The 14,844-nt window shown below is 37.8% G+C and overlaps 1 long non-coding RNA gene across 1 annotated transcript; it reads right to left on the bottom strand.

Moving 5' to 3' along the window:
- Window positions 1-11,086: 11,086 nt before the first annotated feature.
- On the bottom strand, window positions 11,087-14,185 carry LOC148978312 (uncharacterized). The gene is made up of 3 exons (XR_016169396.1): window positions 13,968-14,185; window positions 13,044-13,211; window positions 11,087-12,468 (listed from the first exon to the last, which is right to left on the bottom strand). It is a non-coding gene; the product is annotated as an uncharacterized LOC148978312 (long non-coding RNA).
- Window positions 14,186-14,844: the final 659 nt, after the last annotated feature.

Raw genomic sequence — 14,844 nt, 5'->3', positions numbered from 1 at the left:
TCAGCTCAGTTTTACTATTTTATCCTAAAATAAGGCATTGTTGTCCCAATACTGAACACACTATATTTTAGCCAACTGACCATGTTTAAATAGAATTGAATATGTGTTTAGTGAGATTAATTTTCATGACTTAAAGTTGGTTATCAGTCACACGTGTTCCTTTGTTCAGTTTCACTCAGGTGTTTGTCATTATTTCCCTCATTTGCTTTGTTTTTAAGTTTCAGCCCTATTCACTGTTCATTGGTCTTGTGTTATCTATTTTAGTGGTTGAGTTTTGTTTGTGATTGGATTGCCTTTGAAGTGGATTATTAAAGACGTTTGAAACATGATCATCATCTCGTTCTTTCTTCAACCTTGCGTGATAGTACAAGGAGTACCTGTAGAAAAACCCTCAAATTTAAAATTAGTCTTAGACAGTCAAGACTGAATAAAGCCCCGTTCACACCGCCAGCGATTTTGTCGCTGTGTGTCGCTAGGCTCTGTACTGTGATGTCGCTTGTGGGCGTTCATAGTGCTGTCGCTCTTGTGTTATTGGTAGACTGCACGTCTGGCCATATCTATACAAAAGACCATCACAAGTGATATATAATTTTAATTTGACTGGGAATAAATGACTTTTAAGGCTAAAAAGAAACCATATGCTGTTGGGAGAGTGTTTTTATATCTCCACAGCTGTGTTCAGTGGATTAAATCATTTACTAGATCAACGATCGATCAATGAACAAATTAAACTCACTCATACTGTCACAAATTATAAAAACGTCATTCGAATTTGACAAATAATCAATTTTCTTGTCCCTAATAGTCAATGTAATGCAGGGGAAATTGTAAAATTAACTGCAGCAGTGCTAACGTGCATTATATAATTACAACACTCGAACTATAACGTTAAATGTATGAATTAAACTCACTGTCGACAGTTTCTTTTATTATCCATGTATGTGGTTACAGTCAAATCATATAAAACAGTGAAATCGTCCTCAAACTCTTTCTTTCTGTCTTGCCTGCACTGCACTCGAGACGGTGACGTGAGCTGAGCTCCACTGAAAGTCTTCTTTCCTATTGGTTGTCGCTCGCGAAAATCGCTTCTCATTTGCATAAAGTTGAAAATTCTCAACTTTTGTCGCTTGTCTCTTGTCGCTTGACACGCCCACATTCTGTCGCCAACGGTCACTGTCGCTCGTGTCGCCGGATGTCGCCAGCGCTCCATTGAAATGAATGGGATCTTGTCGCTTTGTCGCTGCGTGTCGCTGGCGGTGTGAACGGGGCTTAAGGCATAAGAAGGTTCTTAGTTCTGTTCTAATTAAAGGTATATGGGGTTTCAACTCAAAAGGTCCTACCTTAAGGCCCGTACACACCGGGACGAATATCAGCGCGCGTTATTCGTCAGCGTTTTTCAATAATAAATAACTAAAAGAAATGCCTCCAAATGTAACAAAAAATAGCTCTCACAAACTTACAAAAACGAACTAACAAAATCTATTTATATCTTTAGTTTTCATTCTCTTTATCTTGTTTTTCTTCCTCGTCCACCTTGTTTGCCCATCTATATTTTGCTGTAGAACTGATCTTTCCCAGCAGTTTTTGTTTGAAAACCGGGACATTTTCATCACTTAAAAACAGTCAGGACAGGACGTGGAAACAGGACAAGTGTAACGCAAAGTTGAGATGTTGCCCAGAGATAAAAACATAGCAGTTGTCGGATGAACAGATGCACGAGAGACGAGAGTTGTCATATTTCCCCGCGTTTAATAAAACCACTCAAACGTCACACTCGTCCTCCTCATACACGGGGATCGAGCGAGAAAAAAAAACAAACAAACAAACATATGGTCACAATAGAAAAATAAAATAAAAGAAAGAATACAAAGAGTCGGCAGAGCGGTTATCTCCTCACTTGTCAAAATCTAACTGACATTACGCACACTATGCGCAGTTCTCATCTCAACTCAGATTTCTATAAAGCACAAAGTGACCGTTTTACACATGTCCCGGGAAAACAGGACTGTTGGTCCTATATACTATTATTACAGAAATACTAATATAAATATTATCTTATAGCTCTTTATGCTCCGAGACCAGCAGCTCAACATTCATCTTGCCCATAGGTATCTTATCTCTTCTTCGCCGTATGTGTGCTCGGCAAGACCGTTTTGTGTTTGAACGCCCCCAAGTTGTGTTTTACTGTAACTTCAGAAGTACCAGACACGTGAGCAAACCCGCCAGTCTCGTTGGTCGGATAGGTTTTGACGCGGCGCGTCAAACCAAAAAAACGAACCCGAGGCATTTTTTTAAAAATGACGCTTTTACGCGTGCCGTTTTTCGCGTCGGTGTGAACACTCACATAGGCGCCCATTGTTTAGTCACGAGGCGTTAAACGTCGACGAATAACGCGCGCGAAATTCGTCCCGGTGTGAACAGGCCTTTAAAGGTGCATTGTGTAAAAATGCTGAGTATCTATTAACAGAAATGCAATATGACACCCATAGCTATGTTTTCAGTGGTGTATAAAGAACTTGCTTAATAAACCGTACTGGTTTTATTACCTTAGAATGAGACATTTATATCTACATACTCGCAGTCCCCCACATTAGTGTATTCTAGTGTTCTATGAAGGTCGACGTCATGTTTCTACTGTAGCCGAACGCGAACAAACAGCGCTACAGAACGCGTTTCCTCACAACCTTAAAAGAGAAGTAGCAGTAATCTAGAAGCTAGCCATAAACTCCGTGAGTAGTGACTTTTCCCTTGTGAGTGGTGTAAAATATGTAGGCTTGGATTGTTTCATGTAACTTAGTTGTCCCTCGCTGTGTTATAGCTTTGCTATGTGGGGATAAATGTGCTGGTTACGTTCATGAGACAGCCGATTAGTACTCATGTCATTGACCGTAAAACAGTATGTTACAGGAATCACCAACCCGTCGATCTTGGAAGAGATCTAATTCGATCGCGAAGAGTTTTCAAAATCAGAGAAAAAAGCCTTTTGTGTGTAGTAAATGGTGTCTAGGGGATACAGAGGTTCGCGCTGTTACAATCATGTCTTTTTTGCTGCGAGCACCTTTGGGCTCATGCGGACCCGTCGAGTTTCAACAAGGCTTTACGCTTTAACCAGCTCAGCCACAGTAAAAGCTCATATTAGCCAGCTAAACTTTAACTACCCTGTTAGAAAAAATATATAGCTGCATAGTTTAATGTGGTTCTTCTCCCTCGCTGTATTATGGGTTTGCTATGCGGGGAGAAATGTGCTGGTTACGTTTGTGAGACAATCAGCTGATTACTATTATTATATTAAAGGGATACTCCACTTTTTTTGGAAATAGGCTCATTTTACCACTCCCCCAGAGTTAAACAGTCGAGTTTTACCGTTTTCGAATCCATTCAGCCGATTTTCTGATATTTATAAGAATATCAGTAACCGGAAAGTTTCTGGTCTCATTGACTTCCATAGTAGGAAAGAAAATATACTATGAAAGCCAATGAGACCAGAAACTGTCTGGTTACTGATATTCTTCAAAATAAATAAAAAAAAAAAAAATCAGAAAATCGGCTGAATGGATTCGAAAACGGTAAAAAACTCAACTGTTTAACTCTGGGGGAGTTGTAAAATGAGCCTATTTCCAAAAAAAAAGTGGAGTATCCCTTTAAATTATATATTAAAACCTTTGATCCTCACCTGACTATGGCTTTGTAAACTTTATCCATGAGGTGGTTTATAATGGACTGTGGTACAGAAACAATGACAATGTTACACACTCTTGGCTTACTCTGGCTATTCTGCTGTCTCAGACGACGAGATGTTTGTACCGTTTTAGCCACCGTAGCTTCTTCAAAAGGGAGGGGTGAGCAGTGGGCTCAGCCCTTAGTGCAAACTCGCAACCGAACCGCTACAGTAGATGTCGCTGAAAATCACACACTGCACCTTTAATTCTTTCCTCCAGCGCTGGCCCTGACTCCACCCATTCGAAGAACATGGACGCGCAACTCTCTCTCTGTAACGGGAGGACTTGCATTTACTGCGACTGGGTCACGAGCTTTGAGTATGCGCATGAAGGGGATGGGGGAGGGGGGTATGGTACGATCATTTGATTGACACATTTGATTGGCTGCAGTTTTTCCGAGTCCTGCCCCTTACACAGATGATTAAATTGCTTCATTTTTATTTCAGTGTTTTTAACTCAGTGGCTGTAAGTGGGTTAGGAATAGGATTTCAAGTGATTTTGAAAAAAAAAAATGGTCAAAAAAGAAAATCACATACCCCACCTGTGAAGTCCCTGTGAACCGGAAGTTGCAAACGACTTTTCTTCAGCGCTGTGACGTATTTCCAAGTAAAACGGAATATTGAACAGAAGGCAGGGTTTTACTCTAGCGTTCCTCCTCTCCATCTATCGCTCATAGCAAACTAACGGTTTGAGGGGAGTGGTTAAGCGCCAAACCCAAGGCGCCAAACCTACGTCATCAGAAAAAGACACCAATCCAGACCAGAAGTAACTTTTTAGATTTTGATTCAAGATTACCATGGTAAAACATTTTATATATATATATATATACTTGCACAGATTAATTGTTCACCACAAGACTAGTAATATGCGCTAACAAAGTAAATAGGCTCAATTTTGATTTCACGGGGACTTTAAACTTTTTCAATTAGCATATTAGGCAATTCAATAAAAAAAATGAATTCAAATTATTCAAATCAAGCATAACAGAAAGCATTGCTTTACTGAATAGCTACTGAAATGCTAGAAATGTCATAACATTCTGCTAATAGGTTTTTAATTAAATACATATATATTTTATTATTCAGAACACTATGTTGCCATTTACTTTGAGACTACATTGAAACAAATGTTAAGTGGCACAATCCTCACAACAAATAACAAATAATTGAATGGCAGTCTTTTTAAACACCAATAAAAATGTCTCCAGTTAAGTGCTTTAAATGGATTGAATATATACAGTTAGCGCAGACTGCTAACATAAAGCCATGAGAGATTCCAAGGTCATTAGAGATTCATACAGCGACATGAAGCTGGATAATCACTTGAGATGTTACAAACTCTTTCAACGAGAAGAAAAAAGGCCAACACTCTAGAGAGCATTGTCAATTCCCTGACACTTCAAAGCAATGTACACGCCTGCAGTGTGGATCTTCGTAATTCAGCCATTTGTTGGAACAGCAAATTGCTTTCTTATTTTTCTAAGCCACCACTCTTGTTTAAACTTGCCTCACAAAGTGCAGGCTACAAAAAAAGAAGCGTCATGACAGCTTAAATATGGAAGTGCGACAGCAAATCTCCTTTTGAACAAAGATAAAAGGGTAAAACATTTGCCAGGGAGCCGCTAACATTGTTTGACAAATGAGCCTTGTTCTCTACAAAAGCTGTATTCCTGGAGACAGAGCAAAGTCTCCAGATGCATGTGGACCGGCAAAAAGAGAAAGCCCAACCTCTAAACAGTGGTGACAATAAGGAAAAAGAAGCGGAAAGACATTAGCCTTTGATCAGCTGCACTATTTAGCAACTTTATTGACCTTTTCAGTCAGCCAGTGTCTGCAAAGTTTCACTTTCCAACAAAAAAATTTCTTTTTTTATCCTTCTATTCACTGAGATCACCATGAACTAGCAAGACATCTTTGAAAAGGTCATAATTGTGAGCTAGCTCACATTTTGAAACTAGCAATCACTTACAAACTGCCTAACAGCCTACAGTAGCATGGATGTGCATTATCCAACAGAGTGCTGATTATCACTGTGAGCATCCTGTGTTTACAAAGGAAATAAGACAGTGGGGATGTAAATGTCTCATTTTGCTTTAAGAAGTTGTATAATGTTATATTATAAAAGAACATAATAGAACAAGTTGCTTCGACTTTATTATTATACTTTAGAGGTGTAATTTCTCCATGATAGTGGGACCAAATTCAATTGCCAAAACAAAGACTATTTTTAAACTCTCCACTTGTCTTCCATATTGCCTTGCACCAAACTCATTCCATTGGGTGAAAGAATGTTGAAAATAACACACTACTTTTAAAACGGCAAAATGACAGAAATTATTTGCAGGGCTGTTAATTAAATAGCTACATGGAGCACGACAAAATAAAAATATTAATATTAATATATATAAAAACAAATATATAAATACATATATAAAATATAAATAAAAAAATGCAGCAATTTCAGCACATTGTTTTTTGTCCACAATCTGATGCATGTAGTATATGGGCTATTTCAACAATAAAGACATAGACTTTTTGTAATCAATTCAGTGAGTGTAGTCTATTCAATTAAAGTAACACCAGGTAGCTTTTCAACCTTCATAATATATTTCCAAGTCTCTTGTGATGGTACATCAAATTACAATAGGTTGAATGACACGTCTGCCATAGCCTGAGGGGGTCTGTAGCGGTTTTCATCGTACTTTTAAACTTCGGGTTTCGGGTAGTAACCGGAGAAACAAAGAGAACAACAAAATTTGACTGCTTTACGTCATATATGTCACTTCCACCACCACCCCCACTTCCTTAAAAACGGACGTGCGTGCCAAATGTTAGTCATGGCCGAAGCAGCACAGAAAAACAAGAAAGGTTTTATCGGAGCAAAGCAAAAGAGAAAGTGATCGCGTTAAAGGCAGAACAGGGGTCAACATTGGGCCAGCGTTTTTTCGCTGAAGGAGGAGGAGGGTGCCCGACCGATGCGGACTTGGCTGTCATGCTTTGACTAGTGTATTGCGTGCATATCTCTTTGTTTTTGTTTTTTGTCTGCCTGACTATGTTAAAGAAGCTATCTTATCCTCCGTTTATCTTCATGAATCAAGTATGATAGTAGAGTAGTGAACTATCAATCTGGTAGCTAGTAAACGATATTCTAGTAAAAAAAAAAAATGAAATGAAAGCCTATGTCTAAATGGCATGTACCAGTTTGGTAGGGGCTACATTCTTGCAAGTAAATATATAAGATCATATTCTATATTCTATTGTATATCATATTGTATATTCTATTGTATATCATATTGTATATATATACAAAATCATATTTTAGAATAGCCTACCTAACATGTCTTTGATATTCGTTTATTTTTCTTGCCTCAAGCTATAATGCAAATCGATTTGTAAAATTTGCAGATTCATTTATGGTAGCTTGATATTATAATATTGACGATATATAGTTATTATCCACCACTCAAACATTGCATTGAATTGTCATATAGATTCAGTAAAATGGGAACCAATAGACTAGTATAATGACGCTGACTTGTAAACATGAGCATCGCAATCATTTGTAATAATATTTCACAATATTTCTGTTTTTACTCTATTTCTGATATTCTGATTCTCAAATAAATGCAGCCTTGGTGAGCACATTCTAAAAAATGCTGGGTTGTTTTAACCCAATTTTGGCTCAAATATGGACAAACCCAGCCATTGGGTTACACTTTTAAATTACAATTTTAACCCAATAGTTGTGTTTGTCCATATTTTACCCAAAATTGGGTTAAAACAACCCAACATCTTTTCAAAAACATTAAACAAATCCCACTGATCCCCAACTTTGTGTTATGTAACTCATTTAATCATGGAATTCACCTTTAGCTAAGCCACGCCCTAGAATATAGATTGACCAATCAAAGCGCAGCAAAGAACAAGCTCCCACAGAGGCCAGACACTTTTTCACAGCGCTCCATTGACTTTCAACACAGGCGTCTCATATTTTTGGTCTCGGCAGGCTATTACCGTCGTAGTTTTATCCAAAATATGGTTAAACGTTGTGCCTCGGCCATTTGTAGCACAGATATGCGTTTCCCAGAGAAGTTGGAGGGGGTGTTCGTTTTTTCCCTTCCCAAAACCGGTTTAATCTTTGGATTAAACTGTGTGGATGTCCTCAGTCAGCTAAACTCCACAAAGATCAACAAGCACATCTTTTTTACTTCTAACCTTACTGTGAGTGTGAAGTTATACTAGTTAGACCGTTTTATAATGTTTTAGGTTATGATTTCGGTACTCATCCCGGTTGTTGATACGCTAGCACACGCTGCTAATAAATACAACGTTATACTCATGTAGTCCATTTGCTTTGTAATAACGATTATAGAAGTGAATAGAGACCTTCCCAGCTTTGCATGAACAGTGTTGCTCCCTGATATTATTAGTCCCAGCCTACACTCTCAGAAAAAAAGGTACAAAAGCTAAAGCTACAAAAAGGTAAACTTTTGTTCATTTTAGGTGCTAATATGTACATTTTAGGTGTTAATATGTCCATTTTAGGTGCTAAAAAGTACATTTTAGTTGTTAATATGTACATTTTATGTCCTAATATGTACATTTTAGGTCCTAATATGTACATTTTAAGTGTTAATATGTAAATTTCAGTACATTTTAGTTGTTAATACATTTTAGGTGCTTAAATGTACCACTAAGATACCAATATGCAGCCTTTGGGTACAAAAGTGTACCTTTTGAAAAGGTACAGCCCCAGTGACAGCTTTTGTACCTTTTTTTCTGAGAGTGTATGGACCCAGCCTCCGTCTCGATTAGTAGGAAATATGGTGGTTCATTTTTTGACTGTGACCGCTAACGTTAACGTGTTGCTTTTGCCTCTATTTTGGATGCCTTGTTGTTTCTTGCGTTTCTCCTGTATGTCTTGAATATAGCCTTCGAACGCATATTGCAGCCCCTTTTGCCTACTTCTATCGGACACTTTATTTGCTGCTTTATAAAAGTTTGATAACATTTCAGCAGGAAGCTGTTACAGCATAAGCCATGCAGAGCCCAGATGAAGTTTGACGGATGTAGCAACATTAACTGGGGGGGCGGGGCTTAGCCAAAGGTGAATTATGAATGAACTATACAAATAAAATCTGATATTAACTGAATTTAATTAATTAATTGACCATCTTAATTAATGATGGTCATTTTCTATTAGGAAAAAAAGAAAATGCCTATGCATAGCCTAATCATGGCATGTTACACTGACTGGACGGGATTTTCAGGAAATCACAGGAAGTCCAGTTGCCTGTGACAACTATAATGGAGCTCCACATGGCTAATAAACTGTAAAGATAGTTAACCTCGGCTTGTAATCTAACATTGATGATGGCATCCCTGAGCTATTCTCGTGCTCCATGACAGTAGGGAGTGTGAAGGAGGAGATGCCCCTGTGCTCCCTGTATGGGAGGTTTCAGTGATCCCAAACGCCATATGGGAGAGCTGGGAATGATCATGAGTTCAGAAAGTATACAAACAGCAAATCTGCTGTCTTGGAGCCTTTCCCAGCAACTGACAAAACAGTAACCTGGCACTTGCCCAAGACATTCGGTGTGCGGGAAGTTTGGGGATGTGGAGCCAGAACGCATCCAGCGGGAAGTCACTGTGAAGTAAGTTGTTCAACTTTCTGTACTAAGCAGGTATTGTCAAGATTCCATAACATTTCTATGCTACTTCTCTTGGCAAGTTATCTCTGGACAATTGAAAAAGCACTCACACAGCTGAGATGAAGCCTTTTTCAAGGAAGTATAATTCCTTTATCTGGGTAATTTCTCATGGATCGATGCCTTTCTTTTCCTGAAATGCATTTATCATGGACCCATTTTAGCAACGTGAAGTCTAGCCAAGAATAGTTTTCCTGCTGAGCTCTATTCAGTTATTTGTTCTATTCTCTTTTCTTCTTTTTGCTGTCGCGGTAATGGTGGGGGCTTTGGGGTAATATTTTCCATGTAGAAACTGGTAGTGGACATACTAATAGAGTTCTTATAGTGTGTCTAGATGTTCTCAAGGGTGGGTAATTCAAAAGTATACATGGACCATAATCACCGCTCTTCTGACTTGCTTCTTCTGACAAAGACTCCAGCAGCTGCACCACAGAACACCTTGAATACCGTGATCTGCTGGTCTTTCAGCTTCACATGCAAAATCCTGTCGTTCTCTATGGTCAGGCCAACTCAATGGCGTCTGGTATTCAGACTGCTTGTCTTCCCTACAGAAACACATCTAGTTGAGGAACATCCTGGCAGGAATATTGCATGTGCTCTGTGAATAAAGTTACGGGCCAACACATCTCTTCAATTCATTTAATATAGAATATTAAATTATGTAATTTCAACAAAAACAACTAGATGTTAGGTTGAAATCAGAACAGACCCAATATCAGATTAATGTGGAAAAGTGTTTCTGATTGGCAAAAAAAAAAAAAAAGTGTGACTCTTTTTTTTTTGCTGTTCACGGAGCCTGGGGTTGTCACACAGACAAGTGTGATTTCCCAGGACACTCATTTCAGAGATATCGGTCAAGTAAGGACATTTTCTGTGTGCTATAACAATTAAATCGCTTTTGGCACCTTTATGCCAATAATTCACTGCACTGAACACATTTGTTCACATTAAGTGATGAAATGTAGTTATCTTGAAAAGTTTTGTTTATGGTTTTCAAGGATAAAGGCACATCAAGCAACCTGCCCGTCTACCTAATTTTGCTTCTACTAACTGACAAATGAACATATGCCAGAATACTGAAGTTTACAAGAATGGATGATCTTCTACCTTTTGATAGACCTATTTATTTAGATATCGTTCTCAACCATTTTGCTGTTGCATTTTATTATTTCTATTTAGCATTCATTTTCCTTGCTGTCAGTGACCTACTATCTGATGTGTAATTTTTCTAGACATCAGCAGAGAAAACACAGCTCAATGGCAAGTCAGCTGATTATTGAGCTCATTATTAGGTTACTCTTTAAAGAAAATACTAACTAATTACATTGTTGGAAATAAATGAGTGTAACGATGAGGAGGCAAGGAGGAATCCAAATGCAAGCACAGTGGTTTAATAAAGATAATAGGCAAACAAAAGGGAAATCCACGGAAACCAAAGAAACTTAGAAACAGTAACTCAGAACAAAACTCAGAAACAAGACTCAGAACTAGAAACAATGTTACAGTGAAACATCGACCGACACCCAACAACTGAAACACAGGGGTTTAAATACACAGACAAACAAGCTAAACGAGGGAACAAGGGGGCGTGGTAAATCAGAGACACCTGGGGAAACTTATAAACAAGAAAAACTACAAAGGACTACAAAACCTGGAAAATAACTAAAGTCCACACAAGACAAGGAAAACACAACACAGGAATCATGACAATGAGTCTCTTAAGCTTACCAAGACTGCATTAACAGTAATACAGTGGAAATATTATTTACAATTTTAAATATCTGTTTTCCATTTTAATGTATTTTAGAATGTAATTTATTGTTGTGACAATAACGTTTAATGTTCAGCATCATTACTCCAGTGTTCAGTCACATGATCCAGCAGGAATCATTCAAAATGCTGATTTGGTGCTTAAGAAACCTTTCTTATTATTATCAATGTTAAAAACAGTCGTGCTGCCTCGTATTTTGTTTTTGTGGAAACTGTGATACACAACCATTTAAAAGTTTGAGGTTAGAAAGACCTTTTTAAAAAACACTGAATTGAAAAATTGTATTCAGCGAGGATGCATTAAAGGGGTGATGAACTGAGAAATCAAATTTTCCTTGAGCTTTTGACATGTAAGAGTTCATCATATTATAAGAATATCGTGTAAGTTGCAGAACTGAAAACGTCCTTGTTAGTCCAATAAAAGCTTTTATTGACACCAGCCTCAGCAAACAAATCGTTTTTCAAAGTGGGGGAACTATGACGTCAAAGAGGATAAAGCACCACCCCCACAGAAGAAGATCAACACCTACTTCGACACTGCTGGTTTAGCCCCGCCCACCGATTCGCGCATTACACACATAGCTGTATGACATGGTGATGACACCTCGTGATGACAAACCGGGTCAAAAGTAAAACTCATTATAATATGCAAAATCCACTCACAGCAGTGGGCATTTACTTCCAAGTCTTCAATGCGAGACGCCAAATTCTGACTCTACCATCTGAATGTCTCAACAGAAATCGAGACTCATCAGACCAGGCAACATTTTTCCAGTCTTCAACTGTCCAATTTTGGTGAGCTCTTGCAAATTGTAGCCTCTTTTTCCTGTTTGTAGTGGAGATGAGTGGTACCCGGTGGGGTCTTCTGCTGTTGTAGCCCATCCACCTCAAGGTTGTGCGTGTTGTGGCTTCACAAATGCTTTGCTGAATACCTCGGTTGTAACGAGTGGCTATTTCAGTCAAAGTTGCTCTTCTATCAGCTTGAATCAGTCGGCCCATTCTCCTCTGACCTCTAGCATCAACAAGGCATTTTTGCCCACAGGACTGACTCATACTGGATGTTTTTCCCCTTTCACACCATTCTTTGTACTTTGTAAATCCTAGAAATGGTTGTGCGTGAAATCCCAGTAACTAAGCAGATTGTGAAATACTCAGACTGGCCCATCTGGCACCAACAACCATGCCACGCTCAAAATTGCTTGAATCACCTTTCTTTCCCATTCTGACATTCAGTTTGGAGTTCAGGAGATTGTCTTGACCAGGTCCACACCCCTAAATGCATTGAAGCAACTGCCATGTGATTGGTTGATTAGATAATAGCATTCATGAGAAATTGAACAGGTGTTCCTAATAATCCTTTAGCTGAGTGTATATGTTACAAAGTTAACTTTTGTATTTGTAAAAATATAATAAAAGCAATGCACGTCTTATCTGAAATAGGCTAACTAGGATATTATTGTTCGTATTATTTGAAAAAGCAATCAAACTATATTGTATATAACAATATTGTAACACATTACCTCGAACACTGATTTTTAAATTTCAATTTCTTCTACAAACAAACTTTGTTGTAGTATTTTCATGTTATCACTGTGAAGCTGCTTTGATACAATCTGTATAGCAAAAAGCACTATATAAATAAAGGTGACTTGACTTGACTGATGGTGGAGAAAAAATATCAGCTATTTGTTACAGGAAAATGTTCAGCATATTTCCCCATGGGAGTTTATGTCTGTGCATAGAACATCCGATTTCAGATTAATGAATATTACACAGTGTGCATGTAATACTCAGCACCAGGCATTGTGATTTGCAGTGTCTTGAATGTATAACTACATTCTACTTACCATAATCTCTTCAAAGGATGGGTGGGTAAAAGATCAAATCTACAGGCTCATTCTTGCTGGCTGGCCTCAAAATCTATTGTCAGCTGCAGTTCAGTCAGGACTCCTCCAGATGTGATGTTATCAGGAGAAGTTAATTTATCTGATTAAAGAAGTCTGAGCAAGTTCTTCCTAAAAGATGTATGCCAACAGAAGGGGCATTAGGCAGGCGGATCATACTGTAGATATTTGGTTAATTGCTATTATAAATCCTATTTAATGTTTTAGAGGCTTCATTAGCTCACAGCCCACAATGTCTACTTTCTTAATCACATTGATTTTTGATACAGGCATTGTGGGAATTGTATTATTTCACATAGGAATCTGGTACTTTTTTGATACGTGGCTTCATTTCTTAAACGCATGGCATGGGTCTCACTTACTTGCTTTTTTTTTTTTTTTTTTAGAAAACTCATAATGACAAGTAATTCTTCAGTTCACAATTTAATACTCAAGTCATAAAATTTAAGCAGAAGCCCACGAAATGAAACCGGTTTAATACTGCTATATACCTACCAGTGCTCTAGAAATGTATTATGAACAGATGTCAACACTTTACAGGCTTGTTATAGTCTGTAAAGTCATTTATGAACATTTTTGTGTGTTTTTTATTTGTTACCTCTTTATGAGGATACTAGTCTAAACAAAAATACCAAATGCAATTAAATGTTCTACACAATTGTAAAGTTAATAGCATTCACTACCAATTTTAACAGTCTGATGGACATGAATGTTTCATACCAGAATTAAACTACTGAATCATTCACTAATGAATTGTGCATAATACAACTAGTCTCATTCACAGACTGGAAATATTCTTATTACTTAAAGCCTTGTAAGCTAACACAGAATCTTGACATTATAAAAGCTCTGTAAAGCTAAATGTACCTTGCCTTTGCATTTCCCATATCTCAGATTTCCACGGCTGATATCACCCATCTTATTGCTTTACGGGAGTAGGATGTGGGTGGAGCACTAAACCAAAACAGGGCACAATTAAACAAAGCATGAGAAACTCACATTGTTAGAGTGCATGGAATAGTGAGCACAATATCAAGACATTTTCAATTATACATCTTTACAGAAAATATTTCAGCTTGCATTATCAAAAGCTCTCCCACTGAGTAATTCTGCGCCTTTGAAGGCCAAACCCCAGGAGCCCGTAATACATGAGTGATCAGCCTGCTGTAGTCATGAATTAATTGTAGCTGTACTCTTTCTGCCGTCTTAAATTATAAAAATAATAATAAAAAAAAAAAAAATGAAATAAGTTCTATGAGGCATGGAGGGTCTGCTGTGGATCAGAGAATGTTCTGCATGAAGCCAGCAGCAGGTATTCCCCTGAGCATGCAGGGAATACAGCAGGTTTGAATGATTGAGAGTTATGGTCAAAATACACCTGTTTCAATTCTGCAAACAGAGAGAGAGAGTTAGAATTGAATTCATGTAGAACTAATCCATCCTATGAGACAACCCATGTGCTTTGTAGAATCCTTCCAATGAGAATAAAGTCGTCCGTGAGAAATTCACTGCATGGAAGATATTTAACACTTTTTGAAAGCATTTTTGGCATTGTCTCAATTTTAATGTATTAAAGAGTAGGAAAAGCTACATTTTCAACATCATTATTCCAGTCTTTAGTGTCACATCATCCTTTAGAAATCATTCTATGCTAATTTGCTGCTTAAACAATTCCAATAAAATTTCACAATATTACTGTTTTTACTGTATTTCTTCATCAAATAATGTAGAGTAATAAATAATA

This window comes from Pimephales promelas, chromosome 7 (assembly GCF_988280905.1).
Source record: "Pimephales promelas chromosome 7, fPimPro1.hap1.1, whole genome shotgun sequence".
Classification (NCBI taxonomy): Eukaryota; Metazoa; Chordata; class Actinopteri; order Cypriniformes; family Leuciscidae; genus Pimephales; species Pimephales promelas.
This window is presented reverse-complemented; position numbering and strand designations above follow the sequence as displayed.